This window comes from Lepus europaeus, unplaced genomic scaffold (genome assembly GCF_033115175.1).
Source record: "Lepus europaeus isolate LE1 unplaced genomic scaffold, mLepTim1.pri SCAFFOLD_34, whole genome shotgun sequence".
Lineage (NCBI taxonomy): Eukaryota > Metazoa > Chordata > Mammalia > Lagomorpha > Leporidae > Lepus > Lepus europaeus.
This window is the reverse complement of record NW_026909213.1, coordinates 3,199,410-3,225,604: the sequence shown is the minus strand read 5'-3', so window position 1 is coordinate 3,225,604 and position 26,195 is coordinate 3,199,410. Positions and strand designations below refer to the sequence as shown.

At 52.1% G+C, this 26,195-nt stretch overlaps 1 pseudogene; it reads right to left on the bottom strand.

Moving 5' to 3' along the window:
* Positions 1-15,563: 15,563 nt before the first annotated feature.
* Positions 15,564-26,195, bottom strand: part of LOC133754949 (guanine nucleotide-binding protein G(I)/G(S)/G(T) subunit beta-1-like) — a 29,772-nt pseudogene continuing 19,140 nt past the window's right edge.

The window sequence follows — 26,195 nt, the reverse complement described above, 5'->3', positions numbered from 1 at the left end:
TCTAATTATTATTTAATTGTAATTGAGTATTGTTCAGCAAATTCCTGTTTTCTGCCACTACCTTACTACTGCTCCCATATTATTTCTGGGTACTACTTCTAGTAATTAGCATATGATTTATAACAGATATATCTTTTTATTTTATTATTTATATTTACTACTATCAGCTATATAAATCATCAATGTCCTAGTGAAAACCAATCATAACCATATTTTAAGGTTTTTTTTAAATTTATTTCCAGGAGATTGTACATCATAATTGTTCTACTGTCAACCATTCCTAGGTCTGTGAACCCTAGGGCATCTTTGTCACATTTTAATTCTGTGGTCACTGAGCTTACTGTTCTCTAATTTCTCTTGTTCACTTTTGTTTAAACATGTATCAGAAACATCATAATCCTATGTGATTATTTTTCCTTTAAAGGCCACATATATTTTGTATATCCCTGATTTCTATGAAACAATAAATGCACCTTCCATTGTTAAATTTTAAAGAGTATTTCTAGATACAAGAAACTTCACTTGAAAATTTTCCTGATTATTGTCATGGCTTTTTATATATTTCCATGTACTCTTCCTTATTTTCAATTTTTATGTAATTGTGATGAATTATTTTTCAGTAAGTTCCCTTTTTATATCTCCTTGTCGCATTAATTCTACTTCAGATTACCTGGTTTGATCCCAGGTTTTGTTCCTGATTCATTTTTTATAAATACAGGTGTTGTGAGGCATTAGTGATGGCTCAAGTAACTGGGCTTCTGCTACCAATTTTGGAATCCAGGACTATATTCCTGTCTCTTGGCTTCAACCTTGTGTCAGCCTGGGCAACTGTGGGTATTTGGGAAGAGTGATTCAGTTTATAAGTGACTTTCACGTTTGTGTTTCCTTTTCTAAGATTTATTTTATTGATTTGAAAAGTAGTTTTGTTTTGTTTTTTTTTTGGGTGGGGGGGCTTCTATCTACTGGTTCATTCCCCAAGTGGCCGCAGTAATAAAGGCTGGGCTAGGATGAGGCCTAGAGCCAGGAGCTTCATCCAGGACTCCCAAATGTGTGGCAGGGGCCCAAACACTTGGGGCATCTTCTGCTGGTACCCACAGTACATTAACAGGAAGCTGGATTGGAAGTGAAGCAGACAGAATTTGAACTGGTCTAAATATGTAATATTAGCATTGCAGGCAGTGGCTTAACTCATTACGCCAAAATGCTGCTGTCTTTCTTATCTTACTTCACTCTTTCTGTGTCTTTCTACTTCTCAAATATATGATTCATTTTCATGTGGAAAAATATTCAAGTAAGAAAAACCTAGAAAACTGTCTTTGGCTTTGATTATATTTGATGAATAATTTAATTGAAACTACTTTGGATTACATTAAGTACAAATGAAAATGGAATGATTTGCCTAAAGATGTAACTTTCAAAAGTCTGCAACACAACCTAAATCTATAGACTGGCTGGTAGAATTATATGTAAAGCTGTTTAAGAATCTGTCACTGGAGCTGGCATCATGGCATTACAGGTTAAGCCACTACCTGCAATGCTTGCATCTCATATGGATGACGTAAACCGTAAAAACCAATGGCACCACTTGCAATACAAATCCCTGCTAATGTTCCAGGGAAAGCAATGAATGATGGCCCATGTCCTTGGGTGGGAGACCCAGATGAAACTCCTGGCTCTTGACTTTGATCTAGCCCAATCCTGGCCATTGTGACTATTTGGGGAGTGAACCAGCAGATGATCCTCATCTTCCTCCTCATTCTCATATTTTTCATTCTATCCGTCTATCATCTATATATCAATGTATCATCTATCTATCAATCTATCATCTACCTCTCTTTTTCTCTTTGTAACTCTGCCTTTAAAATAAACCAATAAATATTTTTAAAAAGAACATGTATCTGTATCTACACATCCCTGGTCCTGCCCATGAATCCCATTCAGCCTCCAAAATGCACTCACCGGTAGTCCCTGGCAGCACAGCCCTGGCCCATGGGAACAGGCACAGGGTTCGGCCCAGCAGGAAGACCCTGCCCTGCTCACTCAGTTCCCGTGTTCAGCCACACCAGCCTGCAGTTACCGAGAGTGCCCATCACTCACCTCAGCAGCCCCAACCCCACCAGCACTTGCTAGTCCCTCAGTGATGCCCCCGATGCCTCCTCAGGACAACTGCTAACAGAGCCCACTGAGGGGAAGCCTGTGGCTGGCAACCCTACATCCATCAGGGACAATGGCTTCCCTGAAAACATCCAAACCAGCAGGTAGGGGACACTGCACTCAGGCCCCTCAGGACAGGCACTTGCTGCCCCGGCCAGGGCCTGCCCATCACATCAGAGCACTATCCTAGATCCCTGCACTTCTCACAGTGAGGACCTCTGGTTTAAAGCCAGTGGAAGTGCTGATGTGAGCACCACTGTCCTGACCCAGGCACCCATGCCATGTGGATGGCCAACTACCATGCAATGAGTCCTGCCTCCCATCCTGCTGGGATCCCACTACTGTGCAGGTCCAGGGCACCAGGAACATGAGTGGGAGCAGCACCTGTGTCCTGTGCTGTCCAGGAGCTGAGGGAGGATGGGACTGGTGCTCCCTGTCTGGGTTTCAGAACAGCAGTGTAGACCAGCAGGAAGTTCCCTTCCCAGTGCTGTCCTGGTGGGGAAAACTGCTGATGGCATCCCACAGGGGAGCAACAAAGACACACCTAGCAGTGTTTGGCCACATCCAGTGAACCAATGACCGTGGGAACCTGGTCCTAGCACTCACCATGTCCAGGCATTTCTTGGGGGTGTGGCGCCACCTATGATACCTCCGTGGGCTTCACTGTCCGCCCCATCAGTCACATGGCTTGTGAGGCACTGCCCCCTTCCAGGAGATGGCCAATCTGTCCATGGCATCGCGGTCACATTTTGCTAATGACAGGTGCACACACAGTCCAGCCACACCTTACACCACCAGCCCAGTGTCTGCACCATCAACACCAAGAGCAGCATGCTACAGAGCAGCTTGTTAAAGGTGAGGTCTTCTAAACACAGTCAGGCCAAGAGGTCTCTGAAATTATAAAAATCAAACAAGACAAAGTATTCTTGCTGCTTACGCATTCCTCTTGCCTCATCCCCTACCTACCAAGAAAAGCAGTGTCTGGTCGCTGTTCAGCCCAGCAGCTAAGATGCCCATGTCCCACATCAGAGAGCTGTGCTCAGTGCCCAGCTCCAGCTCTGGACTCCAGCTCCCTGTTGATCTGGACCCTGGGAGTCACAGTGATGGCTCCAGTGACTGGGTTCCACTGTACACATGGGAATTCCCAGCTCCCAGCTTTGGCCAGTCTGAGCTGCTGCAGGTGGAAGATTTCTCCACTTCTCTGGCTCTCAAGTAAAAACAGACAAACCAAGAGGCCACAAGCTCTCTGCTGAGCTCTGGGCCCAGCCGCGGCACCAAGTGTACAACCCCCCAGCTCTGTCACCCTCCCTCTGGCCTGTGGAACTGGCCCAGCCTGTGGGAGTTCTCAGGCCATTGGCAGGTGAAAGGGCATTCACTCCCCAGCCCTCAATCGATCTGCACTGGGCAGTGGCCTCGGGGCCTGTGGGTGGCTCGCAGCACTCTGCCCAGGTCACAAGTGATGCTCTGACCCCAGTGAACTTCCTGGGGAGGACCAACAGCCAGATCCTCTGCTTCCTGCTGGGTTATCTGAAAAGTGGGGTGCTGACCCTGCAGGGCCATAGCTGTGGGTACGGGACAGGCAGAGCGGGGCCACAACAGCGTGGACAGCTCTGTGCTGACCACCGAGATGACCTGGCAATTTCTCACAGCACAGCCAACAAAAAACAGAGGTTCATGGTGAAATCTAGGCTGGTTCTCAGACAGGAAGTCCAAGTTCCTCATAGCTGTCCTGCCCACATCTGCCTCTGCCATCAGGGAAACCACTAGGCTAGGTCCCCAGGGAGTTATTGCCACAGCCACAGAAGCCCTGGCTGGTAAAGGCCACTTAACTCATGAAATGGTGACCAGGGGGTACCTCTGCCCAGACCAAGAAGTGCAGGGAGGGGCCGCTGTTGGCCAGGAGCAAACATGGGAGGGTGGTGCAGCCATGCAGAGACTGAGCAAGGCCGGCAGCAACAGAGCAGCTGCAGCTCTGGCCTCGGGGAGCACTGGCCCCTGGGGACCCGTGTGTCTGCCACATAGAGCCACAGCAGATAGCTGGGAGTTGAGGTGGTGAGGGCTGGCCTGCCCATGGCACAGCCCTCCCTGGTTGGGGTCAAAATAACAGGAGCTGTGCATGGATGGGGCAGGACAGCTCCTGCCCTGTCACTGGGTAGCAGGAGGCCTGGACAGCCCAGTGGTGGGGCGGGGCGGGGCACAGCCTGCAGGGGGCAGCCTGACAAAACCCCACAAACAGCTCCCATTCAGCCCACTGGTGAGGTCCTAACCCCAAGGAGCCAATGGGTGATGCACGGTGCTGCCCGGGGGGTCCCTGTGCAAAGCCCCAGCCCACACTATATGTCAAAGTGCCTCTCACATCTCACGTACACCTCTCTTCACAGAGCCAGATCTGAGCAAGCACAACCGCCCCAATCTGTCCCCAACTCCCTGAAGGAGACCCTGCAAGGACAGCAGGGCTTCTGCACACAGGCCAGAAGACCACGGCCCCTCAATGCCAGAGGCTCACAGACCAAGGATTTCTCTGGAGAAAGTGTGAAATAAAACGCTCCAAGCCAAGATGGAACTCTGATGTTTAAACAGTTTTGGTAGTTTTCCCTTAAAAACACAAACCGCAGAGGGATCAGTACACGGGACATGGGAGCAGAACCGTCAAGCACACGACAGCAGACTGAGGGAGAGTGATGGCTGGCCGGTGCCATGAGGCAACACTACTGCTAAGTCCTTAAGGATATAGTCAAGGCCAATGACACGAGAGGCCTTGGTCCACTGAAACACCAGGTGACCAGACCAGGCCCGCACCTCCCGTGGTCCCACAAAGCATGTGAAAGCAGTGCCCATGAGACAGAGAAAATCTTCTAAACAAGTACAATCAGATAGAAACAGTTAATTAGTGTTTCTCTATCTTCAGAATAATTACATCCAGTGCCTGAGAACAGAGCAGTCAGAAACTAGGACACGCTGGCGCTCGACAGACGCCAGCTGGTGCCACTCTGAAGGCACCAGAGAAGCCAGCAGGACTCGGGGATGTTGCGTGGCTTTGTTAAGTGACTTGAAACACACACTGCTCCGTCCACACCACAGCCACCCCACAATACACACCCTCCCGGGGACCCCAACTCACATGATAGTCTGGGGTTCTGCAGCATGCAGGCCTTTGGTCCAAAAGTGGTCACTGAGCATGGGTCATGCAGAGAGTGCGTCCTTCTGCAGAGAGCACACACAGCACAGCCGCCATCAGAACACGCATGTGCAGCCACAGACACAGACAGGGGCCAACCCAGACTCCAAGGAGTACCAGAGCCAGCCCAGATGAGGGAGATGCCAGCTCTGAGACGGGCCTAGGGGTCTGCATTCCTGTGGGTCTCCCAGAACCTGTCTCTGGGTCAATATTTGGGAATCAAGAGGTCAGAACCTACTCACAGATGGCCTAGGGAGGGGGAGGTATCAGCATGGTTGTTACAGCACCTGGGTTTTGGTCCTGGCTCCACTTCTGCTCACTCCCTGGGAGGCAGCAGTGGACAACTCAAGACCCTGAGCCCCTGACACCGACATGGGAGTCCTGGATGGCAGCTGCTGCAGGCATCCAAGGAGTGAATCAGAAGATGGCACATCATTCTGCCCACCTCTGTGTGTTTCTCTTTGCCTTTCAAATACATAAATTAAAACAAATTGTTAACAAAAACATTTACCCTGAACTATACGAAGACAGCAGTTGAAGGGCGCAACTTTTCCAACAAATGAAAAGTGACCTGACTCATGGCATCCTGGGAAAAGGCCCCCAGGCTGGTGCTCCTGCCTTTGCAGGGGTCAATGGGCTGAGGCAACACCTGTGACCTCCTGATCACTGGAGCAGGATGCTCCGGGGGCACTGGACATGATGGCCAGAAGGGAGCCACCCGCTGCTCTCTGTCTTCAACCACTACTAGCATCCCAGTGTCTATGCTGGAGAGCAGGTGCGTTTGGTGGCTGTGGCCATACCTGGGGCCTTTCTGGACCGAGCGTGCTCTGGGCTTACTTACATACATCTTCTAAAGATAATTAAGTGTACTACTGCAAAACACAGACTGGACTCAGGAACTTAAAAGACAACCGGAAACCAGGAGTGCGACTCCTCCACTCACCCTGGTCACCTTGGGGGCTTGGCTCCCATCCCCTGCCTCACATAAGGCTCTCCAGAGGCTGCCTCTGACCGCTGTCTGTATCACCAGGTCCAGGGTCCTGACAGGAAGGCTGCACAGTGCAAAAAAACTTACAGAAACCAAAAGCAAAAAGCAGCTCTGTTAGGGGCATAAGCCAGGGCACTGCTATGGCCTGGAGGTACCAGGGACCGAGTTTCAACACCACAGCGGCTGCTCTGGGGCGAGCTGTGTCCATGCCATGAGGACCCTTGCCAGAGACCAGCTGCTGCTGCCCACCAAGTTCCAGTCTGATCCCCAAATGTGGCCTGCTTTGAAAACCACTTTCCAGGGTTGGGGTCGTGGCACAGTAGGTTAGCTGTTACCTGTGATGCCAGCTCCCATATCAAAAGCACGGGTTCAAATCCTGGCTGCTCTGCTTCTGATCCAGCTACCTATTAATGCACCTGGGAAGGCAGTGGATGATGGCTCAAGTATCTGGGCTTCTGCCACCCACTGATGTGGGAGACCAGGCTGGAGTTCCAGGCACCTGGCTTTGGCCTCATCCAGCCCTGGGTGTTGTGGCTACTTGGGCAGTGAACTAGAAAACAGATCTCTTCCTCTGCCTTCCAAAAAAATCTTTAAAAACAAACAAAACAAAAACTACAACCATTTTCCACCAAAGAACTCTTCCTTGGCTGGCACAGGCATGTGCCCTCCTTGAGGGGCATGGCCTGGTGAGCTCAGTGCCTCCACTGTCACCATCACAGCCGTGTGCTTGTCAGGCCTCCTGGACACGAGGTCTGGCTGCTGTTGCCCAAGCGCCATTGAGCAAGAGCAGTGCCGTGGCCCAAGGGAGGGGCAGGCGTGTAGAGGGCACCTACGTGATGGGCCCTGCCCAGGTGTGCCCTTCGGCCCTCGCCTCTCTAAAGGACCAGGAACACAGAGGTCTCCTCACCAAGTCTAATACTGAAAGGCAGTGTGGGGGCCGGCGCTGTGAGGCAGTCAGTTGAGCCTCCACCTGCAGTGCTGGCATCCCACATGGGCACTGATTCCAGTCCTGGCTGGTCCACTTCCTATTTCTGCTTATGACCTAGTAGAACCATGGAAGATGGCCCAAGTGCTCAGGCCCCTGCACCCATGTGGGAGACCCAGAGGAAGCACTGGATCGGCTCAGTTCTGGCTGTTGTGGCCACTGGGGAATGAACCAGCAGATGGAAGACCTCTCTCTCTTTCCCTCTCTCTACCTCTGACACTAAAAATAAGAAAAAGAAAGAGAGAGAGAGAATCAATGTGGGCTGAGCTGGGTGGTCTGGGCTGACTTGGGAGGTGGCCACATAGGTCCACCTCCTGCACAGAAACCACATCAGTAACACTGGTCAGCCTCAATATTCAATTCTCAAGGATTCTTCGTGACCATATTAATAAATCACATCACGAACGGGAGGGGAAGAGGCCTCGCGTCCATACCTGAACTCCTTGGTGCTGCCTGAGGTGGGTGAGGCTGATAGGCCATTGTCCCAGGTCTCATGCCCATGGCACACCAAGCAGCGGTAGGTGGTGGAGTCTGGACTTAGCTCTTTGTTTGTGTTCATGTTTTCTTGTTGTTTCTGTAGCCAGTAAGCAATAACTTTGGACAGAAAAACACTGATATCTATTTGTTAATAAATTAACAAATAAACACAGATACACGAAACAGTGATAAAGCACACACACATTAGGGAAAAGCTGCTGATGTCCGATTTACCGAAGTTTTTTGAAAACAGGCTGTTTCCACCCCAAAGAGAACAAAGACCTCAGCCACGAACCTGGGGCTTCTGAAAGGGTCTGGAAACCATGGAAGCTGAGGAGTGAGAGGAGCACTGGAGCCGGAGCGGCAGCGCTGCTGACACACACCAGGCACAGGGTCAGTGCCCAGGGCAGGACATGGCACCCTGCACAGTGCCTGTCAGTCCAGGAAAGCCCTGCACCAGGCTACATTTAAATTCAGCACTCATGAAATGTTCACCAAAGCCGACCTATACTGAACCCAGGGCAAGCCTCAAATTCCAAAAGAGGTGAAGGAAGAGAAGCTCCTCTCTGCCCACAACACAGCAGAACCCAGAGCCAAGAAATACAGGGTGGGGCCAGCGCTGGGACACAGCGGGTAAAGCTGCAACCTGCAGTGCTGGCATCCCATGGGTGCCAGTTCCAGTACCGGCTGCTCCACTTCCCATCCAGCTCTCTGCTATGGCCTGGGAAAGCAGTGGAAGACGGCCCAAGCCCTTGGCCCTCTGCACCCACGTGGGAGACCTGGAGGAAGCTCCTGGTTCCTGGCTTCAGCCTGGCCCAGCCCTGGCTGTTGTACTCATGTGGGGGGTAAACTAGCAGATGGGACATCCCCCTCACCCTATAACACTTGCAAAATAAGCAAATAAATCTTAAAAAAAATAATAAAAGTGTGACAAAGCCATTTGGCCCCCACACTCCCACCACAGGGGTTCTGAACTCACTCCCAACCCTGGCAAGGGCCGACGGTGAACCTCAAAGCCAGTCCACAGAGCACCTGGAAGGTGAGGGAGATGCCAACCTGAAGCAAAAGTCCTCACAGTTAACTCCAGGCTCCAAGTCCCGAGAACAAAAGTGGTGAGCTACGTGCCAGCTGGCTGTGCCTCAGAGGAGGCGCAGCTCACGGCTGCTGTGCCTGAGCTGCGGCAGAGACCCTGAGGGCTGTGGATCCTGGCTCTGGCCCAGCCCGGCCCCAGCCGTTTGGGAGTGAATCAGCAGATGGAAGATCTGTCACTACATCTCTCAAATAAATAAAATCTTGGAGGACAGCGCTGTGGAGTAGTGGGTAAAGCTTCCACCTGCAGTGCCAGCATCCCATATGGGCGCTAGTTCAAGTCCCAGCTGCTCCACTTCTGATCCAGCTCTCTGTTATGGCCTGGGAAAGCATTAGAAGATGGCCCAAGTCCTTGGGTCCCTGCACTTACATGGGAGACCCAGAGGAAGCTCCTGGCTCCTGGCTCCTGATTGGTCCAGCTCTGGCTGTTGCAGCCATCTTTGGAGTGAACCGGTGGATGGAAGAGCGCTCTCTCTCTCTCTCTCTCTCTCTCTCTCTCTCTCTCTCTCTGCCTCTCCTTCTCTCTGTGTAACTGTGACTTTCAAATAAATAAATAAATCTTTAAAAAAGAATATAAAATAAAACTTTAAAAAAGAATCAAAGAGAAACTGTAATGAAGAAACCGTTTCGGTGATGGGATGGATGCCACACACAGGGAACCAACAAATTGGCCAAGGCACCTTGTGGTGGCAAACAGCCGACGGGCGTAGCACAGGGGTGAGACCACAGACAGAAAGCTTGCTGCACTGAGGCGACAGATGCTGGCCCTAGGACGGATAAGAGGGCCTGGAGGTCACAACCCTGGAGTCCTGTGATGCAGCCCAAGGCACACAGGGAGAGAGTGCTGTGCCAGGGACACAGCGGGAAGAGGCATGGGAAAGCTGGCCCTGACTCATGGCCCAGGGTACAGCACATAGGCAACCCAAACAGCAGCTCAACACATGGTCCCAAGACGTCACCCCAAAGCTACTAGAGTTAATACGGGAGAGGCAAATCCAGTACACAAAAATCAACTGTATTTCTACATACTGAGACCTGAAATATCCTTTACCACCACATTAAAAACAGCCAAGACCTGCACAATGACCTATACCAGCGCTGAGCACCCCGGGGAAGCGGCACTGATGAGCCCTATGTGGATACACAGAGCACAGAGCAGTTAGAGGGCCTGGAACAGAGGAAGTGGGGCTGACAGTGTTGCCCCCAGGCAGGAGCAGAGAGAGGCGGTTCTGGAACAGAGACCCCCCCATCACAGGCACCAATCATCCTGGACAGAGGTGCTGAGCCAACACTGGAACACCAGGCTGCAGCTCAGCTACTCCCTCACCCCCACAGAGGAACCCCAGACCAGAGAGAGAGAGAGAGAGGGAGAGGTAACGCAGAGGCGGCCCCCACATAGACCCTATGACTTTCTGACACAGGTTGGGTTAGACACAGAAACAACCATGCATACCAGGCACCCAACGAACCCCAACCCAAGCCCCACACTCTCAACACAAGTCCAGGGGCTGGCGTGCTGGTTACACCACCCCTGCACCACCAGAATCCCCCACGGAGTCCCAGCTGTTCCCTCACCCAGGTGGGAGACCAGGGTGCAACTCCCAGCTCCAGCCTGGCCCAGCCCCGGCTGCCCCGGGCACCTGGGGAGAGACCCAGCCGACCAAACCTTCCTCTCTTCCTCTCTCTCTCACTGCAGTTCTACCTTCCAAACAAGTAAAAATACATAAGTGTTACATTTCAACTGAGAGACCATTTGGACAGTTCCACGGCAACGTAACCACAAAGCCGAAGCCTGCCCCCCCACCGCCCGCACACTGGCATCTCTCCTTAGGTTCCGGGAAGGCACAGGCAGGTGTGTGGACGGTCACCCGCCACCCCACGGCCAGCCTGAACCGACAAGTTTTTCAGGAACTTCAAGCTCTGAGGCCCAGATAGGCCACTCGCAGGAGGGCCAGGGGCGGGTGGCACTGGGCAGCACCCCACCTCTGAGGGGTTCTGGGCTCTGCACCCATGCATCCGGCCAGCTGCGGGTGTTGGGCTTCCAGGCCAGGATCTCACCCACAGGTGCTCGTGGGCTCACCTACCCCACAACCGAGCCCCGGGAGCACGGCGCGCATATACGGGAAACCAAGTGACAAAGGGCACACACACAGCGAAAGTGGAACCCCAGCGTCTCAAGGCTGCCGGGTCCCTGCAGCCAACACTTGCGTCACAGTCCAGTGCCACCCCCGAGGAGAGGAGGCCTGCTTCATCTCCTCCGTTGGGAGCCGCGGGAGCCCTGCAAACCCAGCAGGGCGCAGTGAGGGCCTGGAGGAGGAGCAGCGAGAACCCCGCAGCGGGTGCCATAGCAAGCGGCAGCTCCAGATGCCAGATGCCAGGCGTCGCGTGGCAGGACCTGCTGCGCCCACCGGATCGCGGAGCCGCCTGGGACGGGGGCGGAGTGTGGGCAGCTGGGCCAGGGCTGCGCAGAGGGGAGCGGGAGGGTCCCCGGGGGTGCGGCCCAGGCGCCCAGGACAGGAGCGACCTGGGGTCCGGGGACGCCCCTTCGGCAGCCCGCCGCGCTCCACCTCGCGCCGGGCCAGACCAGGGAAACACCTCGCTCGGGGCCGCGCCGCGTGCCCCCGCCGCGTCCCGCTCCGGGTCCCCGCGCCGCTGCCCCCGGTCCCGGCCCTGCCCGGCGCCAGCTCCGGCTCCCGCGCCGCCGGGCGCCAAGTGGCCGCGCACTCACTGCTTGCCGCCGGCGCCGTCCCTAGGCCGGGCCGCCGACCGTTGCCCGCCGCCGCTACCTGGCCCTCTTCGTCCCTGCCGCCATCTGCCGGCTGCCCCAAGGCCGCCCGTACCTGGCGCCGGCGCCGCCGAGCAGCTCTGCGCCGCGGCCGCCCCGTGCGCAGGCGCGCCCGCCACGCATGCGCCCTGCCACGCCTCCGTGCACGTGGGGCCGCCGCCGTGGTGGACAGGCGGGGGAGCGGCAGAGGAGCTGGGGGCGACGGCCGGCGGGCAGGGGAGGCAGGCGCGGCCCGGGGATGCGGGGCCGTACTCACTCGGCGCGTGCGAAGTGAGCCTCCTGCTGCCCAATGCGTTGAGGAGCCGGCCCCGCTGGCCGGCTGACCATTACCCCAGGGTAAGGTCTGGGTCATGTGGGCCGGTGCCGGCTAGCAGGTGCGGGTGCGGTGCGCGCCCGCCGGTCCCCGGCTCGCCGAGGCTGGCGGGTCTGTGTGGCTGCGACTGGCCGCGCCTGCCCGGGGCCTGGGGCTTCTCTGGGGTGCGCAGTCCACAGAGTGTAGGACCCTGGAGGTGGGACGAAGCAGACCAGGCCGCAGGAGCTTCTTGTGGGACTGCCAGCGCCGCCTGGCCGGGGCCGAACCCGCTGGGCCTGGATGCCCCAGGGCCGCTTCGCCTCCAAATGTTCCTTTATTCACGCGCGCAGACACACACACACACACACACACACACGGGCTCCCTGATTGAGCCCCTGGCCGTCCCCCGCCCCCTGTACCCGCTGTGGTCAGGCTCTCATTGACCAGAGGCTGTTGTGCCTGGTGCTGTCTCCCTGAGGGCACCGGGGCCCAGGACCACTGGGCAGTAGGGGCACTGAGGGTGGCCGGGGGATTTCTTAGCTTCTGTAACTTTCCCTGGCTGGTTGTGTAAACTCGGCCACTTCTCCAGGCTGACCACCGGCGTCTCCAAGGAGGGAGCCCTGAGCCGCATTTGTGGATGGCTATTCCCAGGACGGGCAGTGGGGCTGGCTACCAGAGACTTCTGAAGGTCTGCAGAGGCTGCTGCCGCGGGGCTCAACCCAATGACCTACCTGTCCAGCGTGCTCCTGGATGCAGGAGCGCTGCCCGGCCACTGACCAGGGGAGCAGTCCACCCTGGACCTCAGGCTACCAGGGCAGCCCCTCCCACTTTGCAGAAAACAAGCGCTGTGGCTTCCTCCGGAGACCTCGATTGTGCAATCCGGAGCCCTGGACTCAGAGGCCAGGGGCTCACATCCACCCTGGCACTCGACCCGCGCTCGCTCACGCCGCTGCCAGAGCACCGGGAAGTCTTCAGAGGCCAAGAACTGGGGGAGGAGACACGGACTGCTCCCAGGGGCTGTGAGGGAGGGGCAGCAGGTCCCAGCCCGAGAGCTGCTCTCAGGGATGGGCCCTAGGGTGTGTACTCTCCAAACCAAACCAACCTCGGCCTGTCCTCTGGAGGCCTAGGGCTGGGGGAGGCGCAGGACCAGGCAGCTCCCGGAGCTGGCTCCTGTCATTCAGGCAAAAGTGCGGGTGAGGGGAGGGCCGCCCCTGGCTCTCTAGGCTGCAGCTTTCCTTGGGGTTGTACTCCCAGCTCAGGGGTGGGGAAGTTGGTTTCAGCTGGCTGGGCTCAGCACCCAGAAGAGGAAGTGGCCAGGAGGAGGGGCTGAGGCTCCCCATGGAGGTGTGCCACAAGCTTCCCCCAGGTCAGCGCACCCCTCGGTCAGCAGGTTGGGACCGGCTTCCCAGGCCCAAGGCCCTCCTCAGCTGCACACGTGACAGGCATCTTTTTGGGCTGCTTTGGTCGTAGCACCCTTTGCCTTGTGCCTGGCTCAGCAGACGAGACAGGTTGATGGTGGAGCAGACCTTGGGGAGTGAGGAGGGGTAGGCAAGGGGCGCAGTCTTGACCAGGGCTGCCCAAGGACCAGCATCCCTCCAAATGGCAGGTGCCTGGGGTGGGCAGGGCTCGTGATTTCCACAAGCCCCCCTCCTCCACTCCGTGAAGCAAGTCTTTCCATCCTGAGGTACAGAGGCCCAGTAACTTGCCCAAAGTTACCCTGGATTCTGAGGAGGAGCCATGCTGGGGGATGGGGCAGTGTGGCCAGGCCTGCTTCTCCCAGGAACACAGCTGCCCTGGGTCAGCCCTCTTGGCAGCCTGACCACTGGTGTGGCAGCAGCAACACTGGGTGGCGTGTTTGTGTTGTGCTGTGGGCAGCGTGGGGTGCCCCTGTTGTGGGCTCCTTGCTGAGGGTCAGGCTCTGCCAGGGGCTGGGCAACAGGGGTCAGCACAGAATCCTTGGCATGGAGCTGGCGTGGCCCTCGGAGACGCCCCCAGGACACAGGGCAGGCTGGAGTGGCCAGAAAGCTGAAGAGGCTGGAGGAACTGCTAGGGACAGGGGAGGTGCACTCACTTGCACCTCCCAGCACCTGACAGGTACATACTCCTCCACAGGTAGGGCAGGGCCAGGTTCTGGAGCATCGTGGGAGCTGCAAGGCAGATGGGATGGGGCAGGGAAGGGGATGCCTGGCACTCGGGGTGCAGGCAGCACATGTGGGATGTGTTGAGGGGCCCCCAGCCCCCCTCAACTTGTGGAAGTCTGAATCCTGCACCCAAGGTGTGGCTTGGCCACGACCCTTCCCTTGCCACCCCGCCCTCACCAGGTGCCACTGCCTGAATCCTGCACCCAAGGTGTGGCTTGACCACGACCCTTCCCTTGCCACCGCACCCTCACCAGGTACCACTACCTGAATGCCATATTTGGGACCAGTTTCACTGGCTGCTTTGCTAAGGGGAGCTAAGGCACCCACTGTCCTAGGTCAGAGCTAAGGGGAAGGAAGGGACAAGGGCTGGGCTGTGGGAAGAAGAAATTCCAAGAGGAAATGGTCAGTAGCACCACCAGCTCTGCTCAGACACTGCCCCGAGGCATGACCCTGCCTCTGCCTGGACAGGGTCACCTTGTCAGGAGGGACCTCAGGTGCTCACAGACACTCTTCTACATGGGGCTCTTCTGAGATAGCTCCAGGGCTAAAGCCCACACATCTATGAAAGACAATTATTTCAGGAAGAAGTGGGGGAGCTCAGAGCCAGGCAAACCCACCCCTGCCAGCCGGCCAAGTACCCCCACCCTGAGAGCCTCAAACAGCACAAGTGGCCCCACACAGGCATAGTTTATGCTCACCTGTCCAAACAGCTGCTTCGGAAGGTGGCAGATGGATAGAATGGGTCCCATCTCAAATGAACCCAACAGCCTGGGCTGTAACAACCAGGTGACTGAGGGAGCCCCTCACACCCAGCTGGAGCAGCAAAGCCAGCCAGGACCCCCTCCTCCCTTGGGATACCCCAGTGGGGATGCTTTGCACTGAGACCAGCACTTTGAGCCATGAAAACCCCAGGGACCTCTCGTGGGTCCTGCAGATTCTGTAGGATTCAGGGAAATCCTGTCATTCCAAAAAAATCCTGTCTTCCAATTGTAAGCAAGGAAGTGGCTCAGTGACACACGAAGTCTCTGGTTTTATTTACATTCTCCGGGCAAATGCTTGTTTTTTCTAGTAAGACACAGTCCACACACTCAGACTGGGATGAAGCCATCCACCCCACCCTGAGAGTTTAGGGGTGGGGAAGAGGGAGCGGAGACTGAGGCCGGCGTCTGGTGGCAGGTGGGCTCTCCACGTTGCAAAGTGGCCTCTGGCCCCAGGCATGGCCTTCCGGAGTGGACACAGATGGTGAGCAATCATGACAGGAGCCCCTTGTGTCAAACTGCTTTATTACGTCTTAAATAACCTCACACTCTAACAGATCTACCTGGCATCCGGTTTCCCTGCAGTACACAGACTTAAACACAAAAGGTCAAAGGGCAGAGGGTGCAGAGCTCTACAGAGCCATTGGGTGGGGGAAGGGAGGGGTTCAGTTGTATTCTTGCTGCCAGGTCCAGGCCTATGGCATTACCTACCGGCCTTAGTTCAAGATCTTGAGGAAGCTGTCCCAGGACCCCGTGTCCATGGCCATGCCATCATCCATCACTCCCAGGGAGCTGATGTGGTTGTCATGACCAGCCAGAACATCTGGGAGGGAGCAAAGAGCCACAGTCACCCCACGTGTGCCCACAACACCTCAGGCAGCCAGGAGGAATGGTGCCTGTCATTTCCTAGGGGTGCAAACAGCACCCTGCTTCTCTGCAAAGATGACACTCCAGGGACACACACTCCAGGGCCCAGCCTTGAGTCAGTCACCAAGGTGGGGGGGAGAACTGGGAAAGGCACTGACACACAGTGATGCCCCGCGACACGTGCTGACCCCTGAGCACATCGTGGTGCACTGGCTTAAGCCACCACTTCCAACACTGGCACCCCTGAGAGAGCTGGTTCAGTCCCAGCTGCTCCACTTCCATTCCAACTCCCTGCTAATGTGCCTTGGAAGACAGCAAAAGAAGGCCCAGGTGCTTGGACTGCTGCCACTCACATGAGAGACCTGGATGGTGCTCCTGACTCCTGGCTTCGGCCTGGCCCAGCCCTGACCACTGAGGCCATTCAGGGGGCATGCACTGTTCTCTCTAATAAATAAAACTTAAAAAACAAACACATGCACTGGGTGTTGGTGCTGTGGTGCAGTGGGTTAGGTGGGCTGCCTTACTGCAGTGTCACATCCCAGCTACTTTGCTTCTGATCCCAGATTCCTGTCATGTGCCTGGCAAGGGAGCAGAAGATGGCCCAAGTGCTTCAGCCCCTGCCACTCACAAGGGAGACTAGGATGGAGCTCTTGGCTCCTGGCTTCGGCCTGGCCCAGCCTTAGCTGTTGCAGCCATTTGGGAAATAAGCTGGTGGGTGAAAGATCTCTCTCTCTTTCTCTCTCCCCTTCTGATCTCCTTCCCTTCCTCTGTCTCTTTGCCTTTCAAATAAATTAATTCATTTAAAAAATGAAAGCATGTATCTAACAAAAAGACTTCAAACAGAAGCACACCTCACACCTACCCACCCTATCACCCTCCAGCCTGGCAGCTCAGAGGGAGCACCCGGGGCTCAGGGTCCCTGCTGTGATGTGCCATGCTCTCCTCACAGGTACACATGGGAAAAACTTCTGGTGCCCCTTGAGCCAGCACTGGCAGCGGCCAGGGCCTGGAAGTGGTGGACGTCTCCATCACCACCACCCCATCATGCACAGCCTGAGCAACACAAACCTAATGCTTCAGCCCATGTGTGTTGGTCACAGCCCCGGCCACCTACCTGCCCAGTCAGCCTTGAGCGCATCCCAGATGTTGCAGTTGAAGTCGTACCCAGCAAGGAGGAGCCATCTGCTCTTGGAGAAGGAGACCGAGGTGATCCCACAGATGATGTTGTTGTGGGAGTAGGTCATGAGCTCCTGGTCTGTGCGAAGGTCTAACAGCCTGCAGGTGGTGTCATCTGAGCCATTGGCAAACACATTGCCATGTGGAAAGAACTAGAAGAGGAAGAGAACCATGGCAGCATGTGACTGCTCAGTGACACAGCAACGCAGACACAGCAGGAAGCTAAGCAGGGCTGGGCTCTGGCAAGAACTGGGGTGGGGTGGGGACACCATGGCTGCTGTCCCCAAATAGCAGCTGTCACTGCAACCCAACAGTGAGATGTGGTCAGTTGACACTCTGTGGCCACCAGTCTTTGGCCTGAACTCAGGCAGGAGCGGGGGACTGAGCAGAGCAACGGACAACTCTGCAGTACACCAGATGTGTCCAACACATCTAAAAACCTCCAAGGGGCTGCAAGGCAAAAGCACTGCCTTCAGCCAAGGGACTCAAGAGGATGCCAGAGTGGCTCCAGGACACCCTGCCGGGGCCTTCAAGGGGTGGGAACAGGGCCTGTCACAGAATTGCCACACCACCAATGCCTGAAAGCTATGGGCAACACATGGTCAACTGGCTGGGGTCACGTCAGAAGTCTTCTGCACCCCACTCTGTGAGTCAGGTTGTGTTTACATAGTGGAGAGGAAAAATAGCTGACAGTTTGCAGGCTAGACCACAAAGCAAGCTGCATCCCCCAGACTCACACAGATGGCATTGATGTCGGACTCGTGGCCTGTGAAGGTTTGCCAGCACATGCCTTCTCAGATGTCCCAGAGCTTGGCTGAGGCATCACAAGCACTAGAGACAAATAATCTGGTGTTAGGAGCAAGAGACAGGCTCATGATGTCCCCATATGTCCGGTAAATGTGGTCATCTGCTGGCCAGTCTCAATGTCCCACAGGGCACTGGAACAGAAGCAATGGACAAGTGGGCATGGGGCTGATGATGACAGACAAGAGTCATGTACTCAACCACCCAGGACTACGGGAACCTCAGGGCTTGCTCAAGACAAGCCTCCACCCTGTAATCTCGCACACAAAGGATGCTCGGGCTCCTAGACAGGTGTGTGGAGGGAAGTGGGAAGCAGGAAGCTGCTGACCAAGGCCCTGGACCAGGAAGAGAACCCAATTCTGCCCACAGCTGCTCCTCGAGGCCCCTGGAGCCTCCCAGTGCCGGCTACTTCCATGCTTTCCTGAACCTGAGGGACAATGCTAGGGAAGCAGACAGCTCAGAGGAATTCTAAGGCCCCATACTGCACCACTTGGAGTTCCAGAAAACCTGTTAAAGGACATGGCATGGTGACTCAGGGTGGCCACAGGTGACACAGCAAACGCACCTGCACAGGGCAGGCATCTGGTTCAAAAGCCAAAGTCATGGGCTGTCTCTGTGCCTCAACCACAGAAACCGTGCCTTCATCTCAGCTTCCCAGGAAAACCTGGCTCAGCCCAAAAACACAAACCCAGTCCAAGGATTTCAACATCTACTGCCCAGGGAGCTACCTCTGGGGACTGCAGAAAGGAAGTCCCACACTGGAGTCAGAAGAAATGACTCAGACCTAAGGGTGAATTAAAAATACTTTCTAATAATACAGTATTGTGAGACTGACTCTGGATTCCAAGTCTTCTATAAATCAATGAGATCAACATGACTGACACTTCGTAATACCAACCCCTCTGTTGCTGAGGCAGGCAGATGACATGGGCCCCGTGCTGACCCTGTGACTGGGCAAATGAGTCATAGCCTGGCCAACCATGCCAGCTCCTGGCCACCAAGCCATGACAAAACCCACCGGGGGCTGGCACTGTGAGTGTAGCGGGCAAAGCTGCTGCCTGCAGTGCTGGCATCCCACGTGGGCACCAATTGGAGTACTGGCTGCTCTACTTCTGATCCAGCTCTCTGCTGTGTCCTGAGAAAGCAGTAGAAGATGGCCCAAGTCCTTGGGCCCCTGCACCTGCATGGGAGACCTGGAAGAAGCTCCTGGCTTTAGATTGGTGCAGCTCCAGCCATTGCAGACAATTTAGGAGTGAACCAGTGGATGGAAGACCTCTCTCTCTCTGCCTCTCCTTCTCTGTGTAACTGTTTCAAATAAATAAATAAATCTGGAAGGAAGGAAGGAAGGAAGGAAGGAAGGAAGGAAGGAAGGAAGGAAGGAAGGAAGGAAGGGAAAATCTACCAGGGCAGTTTGTCTAAAATGACTCTGACTTAAATGCTGGTCATTTATATACAAATGAAAAAAACCAAGAGATTATATACATGGGTTTCCAGAAAACTGAAGGCTGAGAACAATTCCCTTGGATGGCAACACCTGACATTTGCAGCTGCATCCAGCTTCACAGAGCGGTGGCGCCCTCCCAGGACTACAAACAGCACCCATGGGGGGAGAATGTGAGAGCTGGAGTCAGTGAGTTGTGGAGGTGAGATGCTGCCTGGATGCTTGCATCCACATTGCAGTGCCTGGATTTGAGTCCCAGTTCTGCTTATTCCTGGGAGGCAGCCGTTGATAGCCCCAGTGCTTGAATCCCTGCCACTCAGACTGAGCCTGTCCCCCTGGCTTGATGTGAGCAGCTGGGGGGTGACCTGCAAAAGGAGGGTCTCTTCTGTCTCTGTCGCTCTATGCTTTTTTTTAAAGACTTATTTATTTTTTGAAAGAGAGAGAGAGAGAGAGAGAGAGAGAGAGAGAGAGACAGAGAGACAGAGAGAGAGAGAGAGAGAGAGAGAGAGAGAGATCTTCCAGACACTGGTTAACTCCCTAGATAGCTACAACAGCCAGCCTTGGGTCAGGCCAAAGCTAGGAGATTCCTCAACATCTCCCATGTTGGGGCAGGAGCCCAGGCACTGGGCCATCTTCTGCTCCTTTCCCAGGTGCATTAGCAGGGAGCTGGATTGGAAGTGGAGCAGCTGGGACTTGAACCAGTGCCCATATGGGATGTCAGCACTACAGGTGATGCCACAACACCGGCCCTTATGCCTTTGAAATAAATAAATTTTTTAAAAAAGGAAATATGCAGAGAAAAAAAAAGCAGCAGATACTTGATGCACAGCTGCAGTTCAAACATCTACTTCCTACAAGCAGTATGACTGGTCCACCCATTGTTATTTTGTATTTTGAATCCCAAGGCCATTTCAGATGATATGAACAGTCCAGCTAAGGTCAAGGATGGCATTTCTTGTGTCCAAATCTTTGGCTCTGACCATGATCTCAAGGCACTGCAGGCCTGGCTTGAGTACTCACCATGTAGTGTCTCCAGAGCTGGTGATGGTTTGATTGTCATCCAGGAATAGGCAGCAGGACAAGTAACCTGACAAAGAGCAGATCCAAATGATGTCTTGTATCAAGCAAACCCTAACCTTATGGTTTAGTAGACACAGAAACACATCTCAAATTCAGACAAATGCCCCATGTTTCCTTCCTGCACAGTGAGGAACAAACAATGGGGCCAGGTCAGCAACCACTGCCAGGCAGGGCTAAGGCCATGGCCAGGCCGGAGAGCAGGACAGTGACAGCGCCTCACATGGACCCCACACTTACAGAACACCTGTAGTCTTTCCTCTGCTCTTCTGGGAAAACAGACAGCCCTGAGGGAGCCCCTCCTCTCTCTCATTGGCTCACTTGTTCACCCACTCAACAGGAACTGACCCAGGCCTGCTGGGCAGCTTCCGGCCCCCTGGACATATTCTTGAACAAAGTTGACACTTCTTGTTTCCCTGGAGTTCACACTCCAGGGGCAGAGAGAAGGAAGATGCCATCGCAGCACGTGTCCACCTGTGGGTGAGGGCAGGGCAGAGCAGGGCAGAGCAACCAGATGAGAAGGGAAGGAGGTTCCAAGCATGAAAGGCCAGAGGAGCATTGGGTTAGGGCAGCCAGGGCTCCTAGGCCCCAGGGGATCCTCAAGGCAACAGGAGTGGGCATTTGGTGCAGTGGTTAAGACACCACTCAGGGTGCCTGCATCCCTGAAGGGCCTGGGTTCGAGTCCCAGCTTGGGCGCCTGCATCCCTGGAGGGCCTGTGTTTGAGTCCCAACTTGTGCTTCTGATTCCAGCTTCTTGCTAAGGTCTCTCCAACTTGGAGAAAGACAAAATTCCAGAAAGATTCAATGAGCAAGCTTTAAGTAACTTTTATTACAGTATATGAGGGAACTTCAAAAAATTCACAGAAAATGGAATTAAATGGAAATTTTAGGCATGTGTTGAGACACCTGTATCCCCCACAACAGAGCACTGGGCTTCCTGCATCCAGCTCCTGACTCAAGTAAACACTGGAAAGCAACAGTTATGGCTCAAATAATGGGTTCCTGCCACCACATGGGAGCTCTGGATTGAGTGAGTTCCTGGCTCCCAGCTTTGGCCCCCAGCTAATCCTGGACACTGTGGACATTTTGGGCTGAAAACCAGCAGATGGGAACTCTCTCTGCCTCATAAATAGCAAGAAAAAATAGAATGCACTTATTTTGGTGAAAAAACATTTGAAATCTATGCATAAGAGGTTTTCAAAAAGCTCATTAAAAATGTGTATTAAGAAAAAGCTGGGGCTGGTGCTGTGGCACAGCAGGTTAAAGCCCTGACCTGAAGTGCCGGCATCCCATATGGGTGCTGGTTCTAGTCCTGGCTGCTCCTCTTCCAATCCAGCTCTCTGCTGTGGCCTGGGATAGCAGTAGAAGATGGCCCAAGTCCTTGGGCCCCTGTACCCATGTGGGAGACTGGGAGGAAGCTCCTGGCTCTTGGCTTTGGATTGGCACAGCTGCAGCCATTGTGACCCTCTGGGGAGTGAACTAGCGGATGGATGACCTCTCTCTGTCTCTACCTCTCTCTGTAACTCTTTCAAATAAATAAAATAAATCATTTAAAAAAAAGAAAAGAAAAAGCTATGGGGCCTTTGCTGTGGCATAGTGGGTTAACGCCCTGGACTGTAGTACTGGCATCCCATATGGGCACTAGTTCGAGTTCCGGCTGCTATCTTCCAAACCAGCTCTCTACTGTGGCCTGGGAAAGCAGTAGAAGAAGTGCTTGGGCCCCTGCACCCATGTGGGAGACCAGGAGGAATTTCCTGGCTCCTGCTATGGATCGGCATAGCTCCAGCTGTTGTGGCCATTTGGGGAGTGAGCCAATGGAAAGAAGACCTCTCTGTCTCTCTCTCACTGTCTGTAACTCTACCTGTCAAATATATAAATAAAATATTAAAAAAAAGAAAGGCTGGGGGACTAGGATGCACGGGACACCTGCAGCCTGAGCTTTCTACAATTATTGGAGGGACTTCAAAAATAAGATCGAATCTTTTACAGCCTCAGGAAAAGATTCAAGAAAAAAACTGCAGAGGAAACGCTTCCGGATCTAGTGGATGTGACACAGAGGACCTACAAGGAGCCCACCACGTGGAAACCCAACCGCGGGAGACGAGCCACAGAATCTCCCCAGCGCGGGAACCAATGGGAGGTAAGACAAAAGCCTCAGAAACGTGAGACATTAGTGGGGAAAGGCAGAGGCCCCTCCCTCCACTTGAGCAAAACAAAGAGCAGGCACCATTTTACATATGTAAAGCGGCAATGAGTACACAAACTAAGTAACTTTGGGTCTAAGGTGAAACTTGAGAACACATTGAGGGCTGCATAAACTCTGTGTGTGGTCCCAGGGGTAGTTCAAACGAATACTCACAGAGGCCAGATTTCAACTACCCTCAATTCCACTCAGCCATTCAGAATCCCTTCCCAACTGAGTCAAAAAAAAAAAAAGAGAGAGAGAGAGAGAGAGAGATCCAGCAAGGAGCAAGGTGAGTCATTTTTTGCACAGCCTTAAACCTGAAGAATCAAGCAGAGCTCTCTGGCCACACCCATCACAGCCTCTAAGGATCCATGAAAGCAGACAGCCCACTTAGAGGCATAGTATAACGAGAAAAAAACACCACAGCAAAAAAAAAAAAAAACATAAATTATCTCCAACATGCCAAACAATAAACGTAGAAACCAAGGCAACAAGAGCAAGGAAGACATTATGATGCCCCCAAATGAACAAGACACCCCAATGCAAGATTATGAAGAAGAAGAGATAGAGGAAATGCAAGAAACAGATCTCAAAAAACTGATAAGAACATTAAGAAGTTCTCAAAAACAAATTCTTGAACTACAGAAATCCTTAATGGACAAGATAGAAAATTTCTCTCGTAAAAATGAAATATTAAGGAGGAATCAAAATGAAATGAAACAACTAGTAGAACATGAAACTGTGATAGTGACAAGAAACCATAATGAAATGAAGAACTCAATAGATCAAATGACAAACACATTAGAAAGCCTCAAAAACAGAATGGGTGAAGCAGAAGAGAGAATATCGGAATTAGAAGACAGAGAACAGGAAAGGAAACAGTCAAATCAAAGAAAAGAAGAAGAAATCAGAAATCTAAAAAAATACTATCAGGAATCTACAGGATACTATTAAAAAACCCAACATTCGGGTTCTAGGAGTTCCTGAAGGCATGGAGAGGGAGAAAGGATTAGAAGGCCTTTTTAGTGAGATAGTAGCAGAAAATTTCCCAGGTTTGGAGAAGGACAGAGACATCCTAGTACAGGAAGCTTATAGAACCCCTAATAAACATGACCAAAAGAGATCCTCACCACGACACATCGTAATCAAACTAACCACAGTGAAACAGAAAGAAAAGATCCTAAAATGTGCAAGAGAGAAACGCCAGATTACTCTTAGAGGATCTCCAATTAAACTCACAGCTGACTTCTCTTCAGAAACCCTACAAGCTAGGAGAGAATGGCGAGATATAGCCCAGGTACTAAGAGAGAAAAACTGCCAGCCTAGAATATTATATCCTGCAAAGCTCTCATTTATGAATGAAGGTGAAATAAAGACCTTCCACAGCAAACAGAAATTGAAAGAATTTGTCACCACTCATCCAGCCCTGCAAAAGATGCTTAAGGATGTGTTCCATACAGAAACACAGAAACATGGTCACCAATATGAAAGAAGGTAAAGGAAGGAAACCTCACAGAAAAAGATCACAGGAGTCTCAAACCATATATTAGAAAAAATCTTTGGCAAATTACAGGGCAAAGTTACTCCTTCTCAATAGTCACATTGAATGTTAATGGCTTGAACTGTCCAGTTAAAAGACACCGATTGGCTGATTGGGTTAAGGAACAAAACCCATCTTTTTGCTGCTTACAAGAAACTCATCTTTCCAACAATGATGCATACAGGCTGAAAGTGAAAGGCTGGAAAAAGATATACCATGCCAACAGAAATGAAAAAAGAGCGGGCTTAGCCATCTTAATATCGGACAACATAAACTTTACCACAAAAGCTGTTAGGAGAGACAAAGAGGGGCACTATTTAATGATTAAGGGATCCATTCAACAGGAAGATATAACGATTATCAATGTATATGCACCGAATTACAGGGCACCAGCTTATTTAAAAGACTTGTTAAGGGACTTAAAGGGAGACTTAGACCCCAATACAATAGTACTGGGGGACTTCAATACTCCACTCTCAGAGATAGACAGATCAACAGGACAGACGATCAACAAGGAGACAGTAGATTTAAATGACACTATAGCCCAAATGGATCAAACAGATATCTACAGAACATTTCATCCTACATCTAAGGACTTTACATTCTTCTCAGCAGTACATGGAACCTTCTCTAGGATTGACCACATACTAGGCCATAAAGCAAGTCTCAGCAAATTCAAAAGAATTAGAATCATACCATGCAGCTTCTCAGACCACAAAGGAATGAAATTAGAAATTAGCAACCCAGGAATCCCTACAGCACGTGCAAACACATGGAGATTGAACAACATGCTCCTGGATGAACAATGGGTCATAGAAGAAATTAAAAGAGAAACCAAAAATTTTCTGGAAGTAAATGAGGATAACAGCACAACATACCAAAACCTATGGGATACAACAAAAGCAGTGTTAAGAGGAAAGTTTGGCAAAGTAGCAGGATATAAAATCAATGCACAAAAATCAACAGCCTTTGTATACACAGGCAATGCCACAGCTGAGGAAGAACTTCTAAGATCAATCCCATTCACAATAGCTACAAAAACAATCAAATACCGTGGAATAAATTTAACCAAGGACGTAAAAGATCTCTAAGATGAAAACTATAAAACCTTAGAGAAAGAAATAGAAGAGGATACCAAAAAATGGAGAAATCTTCCATGCTCATGGATTGGAAGAATCAATATCATCAAAATGTCTATTCTCCCAAAAGCAATTTATACATTCAATGCAATACCAATCAAGATAGCAAAGACATTCTTCTCAGATCTGGAAAAAATGATGCTGAAATTCATATGGAGACACAGAAGACCTCGAATAGCCAAAGCAATCCTGTACAACAAAAACAAAGCCGGAGGCATCACAATACCTGATTTCAGGACATACTACAGGGCAGTTGTTATCAAAACAGCATGGTACTGGTACAGAAACAGATGGATAGACCAATGGAACAGAATAGAAACACCAGAAATCAATCCAAACATCTACAGCCAACTTATATTTGACCAAAGATCCAAATCTAATCCCTGGAATAAGGACAGTCTATTCAATAAATGGTGCTGGGAAAATTGGATTTCCACATGCAGAAGCCTGAAGCAAGACCCATACCTTTCACCTTACACAAAAATTCACTCAACATGCATTAAAGACTTAAATCTATGACCTGAAACCATCAAATTACTAGAGAGCATTGGAGAAACCCTGCAAGATATAGGCACAGGCAAAGACTTCTTGGAAAATACTCCAGCAGCACAGGCAGTCAAAACCAAAATTAACATTTGGGATTGCATCAAATTGAGAAGTTTCTGTACTTCAAAAGAAACAGTCAGGAAAGTGAAGAGGCAACAGACAGAATGGGAAAAAATATTTGCAAACTATACTACAGATAAAGCATTGATAACCAGAATCTACAAAGAAATCAAGAAAATCCACAACAACAGAACAAACAACCCACTTAAGAGATAGGCCAAGGACCTCAATAGACATTTTTCCAAAGAGGAAATCCAAATGGCCAACAGACACATGAAAAAATGTTGAAGATCACTAGCAATCAGAGAAATGCAAATCAAAACCACAATGAGGTTCCATCTCACCCCAGTGAGAATGGCTCACATTCAGAAATCTACCAACAGCAGATGCTGGAGAGGATGTGGGGAAAAAGGGACATTAACCCACTGTTGGTGGGAATGCAAACTGCTTAAGCCACTATGGAAGTCTGTCTGGAGATTCCTCAGAAACCTGACTATAACCCTACCATACAAC